The 10,608-nt window shown below is 38.9% G+C and overlaps 1 long non-coding RNA gene across 2 annotated transcripts in view; it reads right to left on the bottom strand.

Annotated features, from left to right (window-relative positions):
* Nucleotides 1-214: 214 nt before the first annotated feature.
* Nucleotides 215-10,608, bottom strand: part of LOC132538923 (uncharacterized) — an 839,470-nt gene continuing 829,076 nt past the window's right edge. For both annotated transcript variants that reach the window (XR_009550243.1, XR_009550244.1), the window contains exon 3: nucleotides 215-679. This is a non-coding gene — a long non-coding RNA (uncharacterized LOC132538923). The remainder of the gene's footprint in view (nucleotides 680-10,608) is intronic.

The raw sequence follows: 10,608 nt of genomic DNA, 5'->3' as shown, positions 1-10,608 counted from the left end.
TGCTTAGGGGAACATGCCTATCACATTGCTGTCTGAAGTAGTTAGAAAAGAAATGTGCCATTGTTGATGATCTATTTCAAATAAAAAGATAGATTATGATTGCAGAAGTGCTCAAGATCTCTCCTTAATACATACTCGAATGCAGATGTTTATAAAATGCCTACTATCAGCTAGAGCCTCTTCTATATAACACAGATATGAAAATGAACAAGACTGATGAAATCTCTGCTATCACAGAGTTGGATTTTACTAGAGAAGATACACATATGTACATTGGAGGAAACAGAGGTCTCCATGGGAAAGGTTTTTTTTTATTTTATTTTTTTATTTAAGAAATTATTAATTAACAAAACCATAGGGTAGGAGGGGTACAATTCCACACAATTCCCACCACCCAATATCCATATCCCACCCCCTCCCCTGATAGCTTTCCCATTCTCTATCCCTCTGGGAGCATGGACCCAGGGTGGTTGTGGGTTGCAGAAGGTAGAAGGTCTGGCTTCTGTAATTGCTTCCCTGCTGAACATGTGCGTTGACTGGTCAGTCCATACTCCCAGTCTGCCTCTCTCTTTCCCTAGTAGGGTGGGTCTCTGGGGAAGCAGAGCTCCAGGACACATTGGTGGGGTCTTCAGTCCAGGGAAGCCTGGCCGGCATCCTGATGACATCTGGAACCTGGTGACTGAAAAGAGAATTAACATACGAAGCCAAACAAATTGTTGAGCAATCATGGACCCAAAGCTTGGAATAGTGGAGAGGAAGTGTTGGGGGGGTGGTACTCACTGCAAACTCTAGTGTACTTCTGCTTTCAGGTATATATTTTGCAGTAGTTTACGGATACGTGTGAACATATGCTCCCTCTCACAGAAACTGGTGTATATCTAGGTTTTGGTACTTTGTTAGAAAGTGAACCACCTGAGGTGGAATTAGAGTGTACTATGAAAGGAAAGGTCTCACCTGAGTAATGAAGCTGAAGGGTTGTCATTACACACGTGAAGTCTCTGGACACAGTCTGAAGTGGTCACAGTCCTTTAGTGGTGGGAATGGTGTTTATGTACACTCCTAGTAAAATGTAGTCATATAAATCACTAGTTAATTAATCGAGAGGGGGAAAATTAATTGTATGTCTCGAAGTTTTTCAAAACGCAAACTGAATCTTTTCAATATATAGGCTTTGTAATTGATATGTGGACTCTCTCAAAAGCCTAGACCAAGTAGATCAGAAGCAACCAATAGCACAGCTATATACAAGATACTGGGTACTGTACAGCAAACCCTAACAAAAGGACTTTTCAAAGTTAACCCAATTACCAAATAATGTGATGATAACATTAACTATCCATTGTCTTTTTGAACCCTAAGACAGCAGGAACCTCACATCTCCACTATAGAGCCTCTACTTCCCCCAGTCCTGGAACCATTGGATAGGGAAAGGTTTTAAAACCTACTGAATCATTTGAGAGGAGCTAACTTTAACAAATTAAAATTAAATTAAATTAAAACAGTAGGAAAAGGTAAGAAAAAAAGGGGGGCATGAGATCAGGAAAGAAGTCATCCTGTACAACCTATGTTTTACCATGGTGAGGCTCTGGGTTCAAGTGCTGGCACCACAGGAAATACCAGGGGAGCTGCAAGGTGATGCAAGGTGATGAGGTGGTGCTGTGTCTCTCTGTCAAATATAAAGAATGGAAAAGTTGGTCACAGAGGGCTGATCAGCTGTGATATCATGCTTGAGACCTATGGGACATGTTAAACAGAAGGAGGGGAATGTAAGAGGAAGAAGGGCTGGTGAGATAGCTCTCTTGTTTGGTGTGTTACTTTGCCAAGAGCATGGCTCAATTTTGAGCTCAACCTCTACAACATCAAAGGAACCTTCTATACTGTAGTTTCTTTCTCTCGCTTTCTGTCTCTCTGTCTCACCCTCTTTCTTTTTCTTTCTTTCTCTCTCTCTCTTTCCTTCCTTCCTTCCTTCCTTCCTTCCTTTCTTTCTTTCTTTCTTTCTTTCTTTCTTTCTTTCTTTCTTTCTTTCTTTCTTTCTTTTTTGTCTCATTCTTTATCTGAAAAAGTCAGCCTGGATCAGTGAAGCCCCCGGAGCAGTGGCACACTCAGTTAAGTGCATATAGCACTAGGCACAAGAATCTGGGTTCAAGCCCCCAGCTCTTCACTGCAGGTGGGACCTTTGAAACAGATATGTAGGTCTCTCTCTTCTCTTTCCCTCTCCTCTGTCCTGTACTATAAAATGGAAATAAATGGCCTCCAGGAGCAGTGAATTCATAGTGCTGCCAATGAGCCTGGAGACAAAAATAAAAAAAAAAAGGTATCTAATAGCAGTGATAAAATAGTAATTTCAACAGGCATAATTGATAAGTATTCAATCTATCCAATTGTACTGAAAGACATAAATGGATTAGATTAATAATTCTGAATCTAAGAGCCTGAAAATCATGTAGATTTCAGTCCCATTCCAGAAATAATCATACTGCAGTTTGGATAGGACCTAGGAATTCCAATGAATAAAGAGTGCAGAACTCTTTTCGAGAAACAGTGGATTCAGTTAAAAATGGCTAAGTAGTTAGCTAGGAGGATAAGTGGAGGTAGTGGGTAGGATACCAGGGATGAAAAAAGTTAAGACTGCATTATAGAGCTGGAAATAGACTTAAATTAGCATTTGCTGATCAGAATTGATGCGTGTTTTTCTGCTTCACCTACATTTTTTTCTGTGTTCTAATTTTAAAGTGCATTTTGAGGTTCTGCATAAGGCAAAGTTTTAAGACTTCATGTCTGTAGAAACCAGAGTTTCTGCTTTTTAAGTGCTATTTATGAAGTGGGATATAAAAGAAAGGGAACTATGGCTATATGGGTCTTGCCTTCTATTTTATATTTTCTCTAGATTAAAAAGACAATAAGTTGACTGCACTATATCTGAATGTATATTTACTATGAACAGTTGAACTGTATAACTTAAATTTTCCAAAACTTGGACAGTCCCGATTAAGGAAAAACTACATTGAAAGATGATGTATTTCAGCTTTAGGAAATATATCTCAATTTCCTATATCCTGAAAGCAACTGAATACTTTTAGAAGAGCAACTTCTTTTGGTTTTAATATTAACTTATCTACTAAAAAAAAAACTCAAAAGGTAATGCACAGCATAACTTATTCGCATGTCCTAATCTATTTCTATATTACATCATTAAAAAGATATGCACATATTTTCAACTCAGTAATTAAAAAAGACATTGTCAAATGACTAATTATACCTCCTTTAAGCAAGTTGGTCGGGCCGCACCAAGGAAGGACACAGTAAAACAATGTGATGTTCACAGTAGGGTCTTAAGGAACCCTCTGGTTTGCACTGAGTTTGCCATATGGTTTGCACTGTGTATGCTGATGAATTTCATAATTTTCACGTTCTTCTAAATGGTACTCCTGTTCTCTCACAAATCAAAATTAAAATAAAGATAATGTGCTCTTGTCTTCTTAGGGATTTGGCCTATTCTTGAGAACAAAAATCGTAAGTATTTGAAAGTACATGAATGAAGAGAATAATGGAAAGAATATAACAGCAATATTCCAGTAGGCAGCTACCTAGCAGAAAAAGGTTTTCAGTTTGCCATAAAATTCTATAAGTAAGCTTATCACTGTCATCTGTCAGGACTTTGAATATGGCGAATGGTTTCAAGGTCAAAGCATGACATTATATAGTCTGATAATTCTTGCTACTTATTTAATGGTGGAAAGTACAGCGTTTTAAAATATACTAAAAACAGAGTAGAACAAAACTATTCCATGTTTCAAATTCAAAGGAAACATTTAAAAAATATATGGATATTTCACATATATGCTTTCATAATTTATTTAAAATTTTCTAAAATTATTTGGTCATGCTCCTTGTGAAACAATCTTATTTTTTTTAATTGTTAAGCTACTTTAAGAATGCATACCCTAATTATATTATAAACTCACCCAACTTATAATTTTGCACTCTGTTAAGATTTTTATATTCCTAATTAGAGAGACATCTAACTTTTTTTTTAATAAGCCTTCATGCCTTTCTAAGTTAGGAGTGGCTGATCTGATTGTTTCACTGTCAGAGTCTAGTGAGAATTCATTTTTTTGAGAAAGAGATAGAGGTAGGAAAAAAGATTCATAGGCAAAGCTTTTTTTTTGTAAGTTTTTTAAAATTTTTTATATTTATTTATTCCCTTTTGTTGCCCCTGTTTTTTTATTGTTGTAGTTATTCTTGATGTTGTTGTTGGATAGGACAGAGAGAAATGGAGAGAGGAGGGGAAGACAGATGGGGAGAGAAAGACGGACACCCGCAGACCTGCTCCACAGCATGTGAAGCGACTCCCCTGCAGGTGGGGAGCCAGCGGCTTGAACCGGGATCCTTATGCTGGTCCTTGCGCTTTGCACCAGGTGCGCTTAACCCACTGTGCAAAGGCATAAGCTTTTGTGTTGACAATGTTACTTCTTGACAGTACGTTTCTCCCCTTTACCATTTTTCTATTCTTTTCTGCTCACATTTGCCACAGAAAAAAAAGAGTGCTTATTCCTACTCTGGAAAAAACCAATTTGAACCAAAGAGGCCTCACTGTTCTAAGAGCAAAATCGGATTGTAGAAAAGGAAAAAAAAAAAAAAAAAAAAACACAAGCAGCTCCTCCTACTGACTGTAACATCAGTCTCTAAACCTGCCTTTGCAAAGGTCTGAAGATATGAGAAGTCCAAATCCTACCTCCCTTCCAAATCTTGGGGATTACCTGCTGTTGTTATTTGTTCTTGATGTCACCCTAGCCCAGAAGAAAGGGCAGGGCCAGTCACTGCGATACAATCAACAGATGAGGACGACTGCCCAAAGCTTCCATGCACAGCAACTGCAAGGATATCCCTGGAAGGTTTGGTTTCAACAAGTAAGCTTTCCACCTTCACATGTGTAAAACTGATAAAGCACGAGTAAACTCAGACATCCCAGGCAATCTTAGAGTGATTTGCATGAGTTGACACATGGTAGTCAGTCTCAATACCAGAGTGAGAATAAATTCAGAAAAATGATAGTGTTCAATTTAATGCTAAGCATGACCTCCCTAACTGTCAGAAGAGAATTAGCCTCATGTTTGACCATTAAATAATTTTAAAACTCCCAACAGCATAGGAAAGACAGGTTAATTTATCTTAATGTGATTCTTTCTTTTTTTAAAAAAAAATAAGTATATAACTTGCTGGGGTGATTAACATTCTGAAACAACAAGTGATCATATTACTTCAAGGAAGGCCTTACTCACTGTAGAGTCTCAGAGGTAAAAATGCTTTGAGGCCAGACTGAAATCCCATCCTCTGTAGTTAGGTATGGCTCCTCATGGTGAGGGAGCATGTCTGGGGCCCTGCTGTTGGGAAATGGCCCAGAGGCAGAAGTGGGAGATGAAGTTTCAGCAGGAGAGACCAGTGCTTTTTGAGGACTTGCACTGTGATGTAGGGACACTTACTGTGAATGATACTTTCCAAAGAAGCCATCATCATAGGTCATTTTGAACAACTGTGACTGTTTGTGTGTTTTTCCCTGAGATGGTGATGGTGGTCTCTGCATTTCAATAGCATGTTCACCTTAGACAGCAATCTTGAAATTTTTCAGAAGAAAACATCATATGGGCCCTTAAAAGACAGAACTCAGACATGCAAAATATATTTTATCAGAAATCTTTCTTACATAAACATGCACGTACACACACACACACACACACACACACCTAATTTCTCTTCCCCATTTATGAAATATACATTGCATGAAATAAAATTGAATCCACGTTACCTGGAAGGTGGCACTGTGGATATAACTTGAAAATTAGATGCCCTGAGTTTGATTCCAGGCACTGAATAATCTAGAGTAATACTCTATATTTTTCTTACTATCGTGTAAAATTAAAATATCTCTTTAAAAAAATAAACCTCAAGCATTTTCTCCTCCAACTATGTTTTCCCGGGTTGACATAATAGAGAAATAGGGTGCAATTCAACAGGAAAATTAAAGAATATTCAATTTACAGCTAGTTAAGTTTGTAATATCTCTGAACATGTTAAGTTATAATAAAAGAAAAATCCCTAAACTTGTGGTCTTTCCTTGTTGGAATTTCTTCTCCAGAGATTGGCTACTTCTGGGTGATTTTAAGCTTTAACGTTGTGTGTAGATGCTAAGACTTGGAGCGCCATTTCATTTATGAGGATAATTTTGGTTTGCAGTTGTGAAATTTGTAAATATTATTTGGAATTACAGTCTTATGAGACTAGAGACTGACTTCCAACTGTCCAAAGAGGCAAAGGGGAGAGCAAGGAGGAGGAAAGTTCTTTTGTACAATAAAACTTGCCATATGGGCTCTCATCTGAGTGAGTCCTGCACTGTTACATGGGATGAGAACTTGGCCTTGGAGCTGAATGAACTGCTGAAATCTGATCAGCTGCAGGCCAATCTGCGGGAAGTTGTCATCACCTTGTAGAGTTTGCAAAACTTAAAAGGGAACTACTTTCACTTTCAAGATTTTTACAGAGGAGGCTCTAGACTAGTTCTTATAGGAAAGCAGGGCAGCAGGTCTCATCTTTGAATGAATTTGGGGTTTGCATCCTTTTGTTTGTTTTGTTTTGTCTTACCCGATGCTTGATTTCTCTTTAAATTTTTGCCTTGTATATTGACGCCCACAGACTGGATCATTTCATCAGTGAAGATAAGATCACCTGCCTGTACTTTCATTCTGGCTGTCTTTCCCTACTTCACTAATCCGCTTTACTCCTGCTGCTGTCTTACCAAAGTCACACCCTTATTTTTGCTGGAGGTTTTCAGAAGAGTTTTCCTTTGAAGTGAGCATCAGTGCTGAGGTTGTGAATCATTTTGTGAATCTGTGCAAACATTATCACATAAAGGTAATGCTTTCCTTGTAGATCTCTGAGTCAACACTTCCCAAGGAGCCTTATCCACCAGTGACAATCAACCTCTATTCTAGCACAGTGATGCTTTACAACATCATGTCTTCTTTAGTGGATTTATTTTGACTAGGACATGAATCAGGCTTGCCTACATGGAGAAATGTTGCTGAAGCAGAGACCTATGAATATTAGTTACAATGTGATCCTTTTAATTCCAAATTTTTAATCATCTTCAATAATATTTACACATATATGTATATATTTCACCGAAAACTTTGACTGTACATTATAAACACAAATTGATAGCTGTATAGATAACAGAGAGCAGCTAAACGTGTATCAATTAATTTTTTTCTCCATGTTGTCCTGTTACTAAGAGGGGTGATGTGTTAAAGTTGTCCTGGAAAGTGTTATCTTGCTAAAGGATTGACACAGAAGATCCCTGGAGTCTCAGAGAACAGCTTCTAATAGGCCTAATGAAATAGCTCACTGGTGCTATCTTATCTAATGTGCTACCTTGCCCTATACATGAGCCAAGTTTGAGCCTGGCTGCCACCAAATTGAGGGGAACTTCATTGCATCTCCCTCTGTCTCTATCTAAAAATATATAGTAATAAAATGATTAAAAAATTCTAGTAACTTAAATGAACAGATTATTTATGTAGTAGAGTATATTATGTGTAAGGAATATATGATATATGTAGTATACTGTGTTAATGGAATATTCACTAAAACATATTGTGTTAGATAATTCAAATCCAGCTAGATCAAGACAAATAGCTTATTCACATATAAAAATAATCCCATATCTATGTATGTATATATAAATATATGTAGATATGCATATGTTGAGGGAAGATATTCATTCATTCCATCATTCATATATTCCACTAGCATCTATTAGCAGCTTCTTTGTCCCAGGCACTGTGCGAAAGCGCCATCTAAAGAATACTGCACACATAGAGTTTTGGATTTTAGTAAGAAGAGACATACGATTTTAAAAAGTACATAACACATCTAGTAATTACATGGTAAAGATTTGGGATAGAAATATATCAGAAAAGAGGAACAAGCTCTTGGGAGGGGTGGCTGTCTTTGTAGAGCGGGTGTCAGGAAAGGCCTCCCTGAGGAGACAACTTCTGAACAAAGAGCCAGAGGTTGACTCCTACTTATGATATAAAGAAAAAATGGATATGAAAGTATTAGACTTACAGTGCAGTCAATCCCAAGCCAATTCTTGTACAAAATGTATTGTCATATTAGTGGATCCATTAGTAGCCTATGTCCTTACTGATTTAATTGAGAGATTTATTTACCCTTTTGTCATTCGTCTTTCCTCTAATTCAAAATAGTGTTAAAACAGTAGCAACTTTACAGGGTTTTATGAGGACAGTTCTTTAGTTGTATACAGAGCATTGAGAATGTGATAGGGCCACAAAGTGCTACTTCATTGTTGCCATTTTTTATAAGCAAAAAGATAGAACTGGATAAAAACTCATAGGTTGAAAGAATATTTGAGGCATGATTATATTAAATGGGATATTTAAATGAGAAATAGTTAATATATGGTGAAGTTACAAATCTTTAACGTTAATTTATAAATTAGTGTCTAAGTTTTGGCTTATGAAATGAAGGGGTGGGTAGACAGTGGCCCAACCAGTTATTCAAGCACACATAGTACTGTGTGCAAGGACACACACACAAGGATCCAGGTTTGAGCACCCCCTCCACACCTGCAGTTGAATGCTTCATAAGAGGTAAAGCAGCTTTGCAGGTGTCCATCTTTCTATCTTTCTCTCTCAATTTCTCCCTGCCCTATTCAATAAAATGAAAAAAATGCCACCCAGGCAAAAAATAAAGGAAATGAAGAGAGTAAATATAGAAGGCTTCTGGCAGTGATGTGCCTGGTTGAGCACAGATCTTACAATGCACAAGGACCCTGGTTCAAGCCCCTGGTCCCTACCTGCAGGGGGGAAGCTTTTTGAGTGGTGAAGCAGTGCTGCAGGTGTCTATCTTTCCCTCTTTTCTCTATCTCCCCCTTCCCTCTTGATTTCTGGTTATCTCTATCCAATAAATAAAAATAATTTTTTTTGGCCTCCAGGGTTATTGCTGGGGCTCAGTGCCTGCACTACGAATCCACTGCTCCTGGAGGCTATTTTTTCCCCTTTTGTTGCCCTTGTTTATCGTTGTTGTTACTATTATTGTTGCTATTGCTGCCGTTGCTGTTGGATACGACAGAGAGAAATTGAGAAGACAGAGAGGGGGAGAGAAAGATAGACAGACACCTGCAGACCTGCTTCACCGCTTGTAAAGCGACTCCCCTGCAGGTGGGGTCCCAGGGGCTCCAACCAGGATCCTTATGCCAGTCCTTGTGCTTCGTGCCACATGCGCTTAACCTGCTGTGCTACCACCCGGCCCCCCAAATTTTTTTAAAGAGAGTAAATGTAATAAGAATTTTTGTGGAGTTAAACATCAATAATATCCCATGAACCAAATACTTGGGATAAATATTTTCCATTTAATTCTCTATGTAATCATCATATACAATTATTTTTATTTATTTATTCTCTTTTGTTGTTCTTGTTTTTTTATTGTTGTAGTTATTATTGTTGTTGTTGCTGTTGGATAGGACAGAGAGAAATAGAAGAGGAGGGGAAGATAGAGAGAGGGAGAGAAAGATAAACACCTGCAGACCTGCTTCACCACCTGTGAAGTGAATCCCCTGCAGGTGGGGAGCTGGGGGCTAGAACCATGGGATCCTTACGCTGGTCCTTGCACTTTGCAGCCACATGCGCTTAACCATTGCAAAACCGCCCGATTCCCAATACAGTTTTTTTTTTAAATTTAAGAAAGGATTAATTAACAAAACCATAGGGTAGGAGGGGTACAATTCCACACAATTCCCACCACCCAATCTCCATATCCCATCCCCTCCCCTGATAGCTTTCCCATTCTCTATCCCTCTGGGAGCATGGACCCAGGGTCATTGTGGATTGCAGAAGGTAGAAGGTCTGGCTTCTGTAATTGCTTCCCCGCTGAACATGGGCGTTGACTGGTCAGTCCATACTCCCAGTCTGCCTCTCTCTCTCCCTAGTAGGGTGGGTCTCTGGGGAAGCTGAGCTCCAGGACACATTGGTGGGGTCGTCAATCCAGGGAAGCCTGGCCAGCATCCTGATGGCATCTGGAACCTGGTGACCAAGTAATGAAGCTGAAGGGTTGTCATTCCACACTTGAAGTCTCTGGACACAGTCTGAAGTGAAGCATATTGAGGTGGCAATCGTTGCGTTGGTTAGGTTGTGATTGGCGGATACAATACTACTTGGTATGGATTGGGAGAGGCATACGGGAAAGTGGGCCCTATCCAAGGGTTCCAGGACTGGGGGAAGTAGGGGCTCTATAGTGGAGATGTGAGGTTCCTGCTGTCTTAGGGTTCAAAAAGACAATCGATAGTTACTGTTATCATCACATTATTTGGTAATTGGGTTAACTTTGAAAAGTCCTTTTGTTATGGTTTGCTGTACAGTACCCAGTATCTTGTATATAGCTGTGCTACTGGATGCTTCTGATCTGCTTGGTCTAGGCTTTTGAGAGAGTCCGCATATCAAATCAGGACCTGATCAAATTGTAAGTAGGGCACCAAAGTAAAAACCCTGTGGTGAGGGGTAGACATGCAGCTTCCTGGGCCAGTGGGGGGTG

The sequence above is a fragment of the Erinaceus europaeus genome, chromosome 6 (assembly GCF_950295315.1).
Source record: "Erinaceus europaeus chromosome 6, mEriEur2.1, whole genome shotgun sequence".
NCBI lineage: Eukaryota > Metazoa > Chordata > Mammalia > Eulipotyphla > Erinaceidae > Erinaceus > Erinaceus europaeus.
Note: the sequence above shows the minus strand (reverse complement) of the source record. Positions and strands in the feature narration are given on the sequence as shown.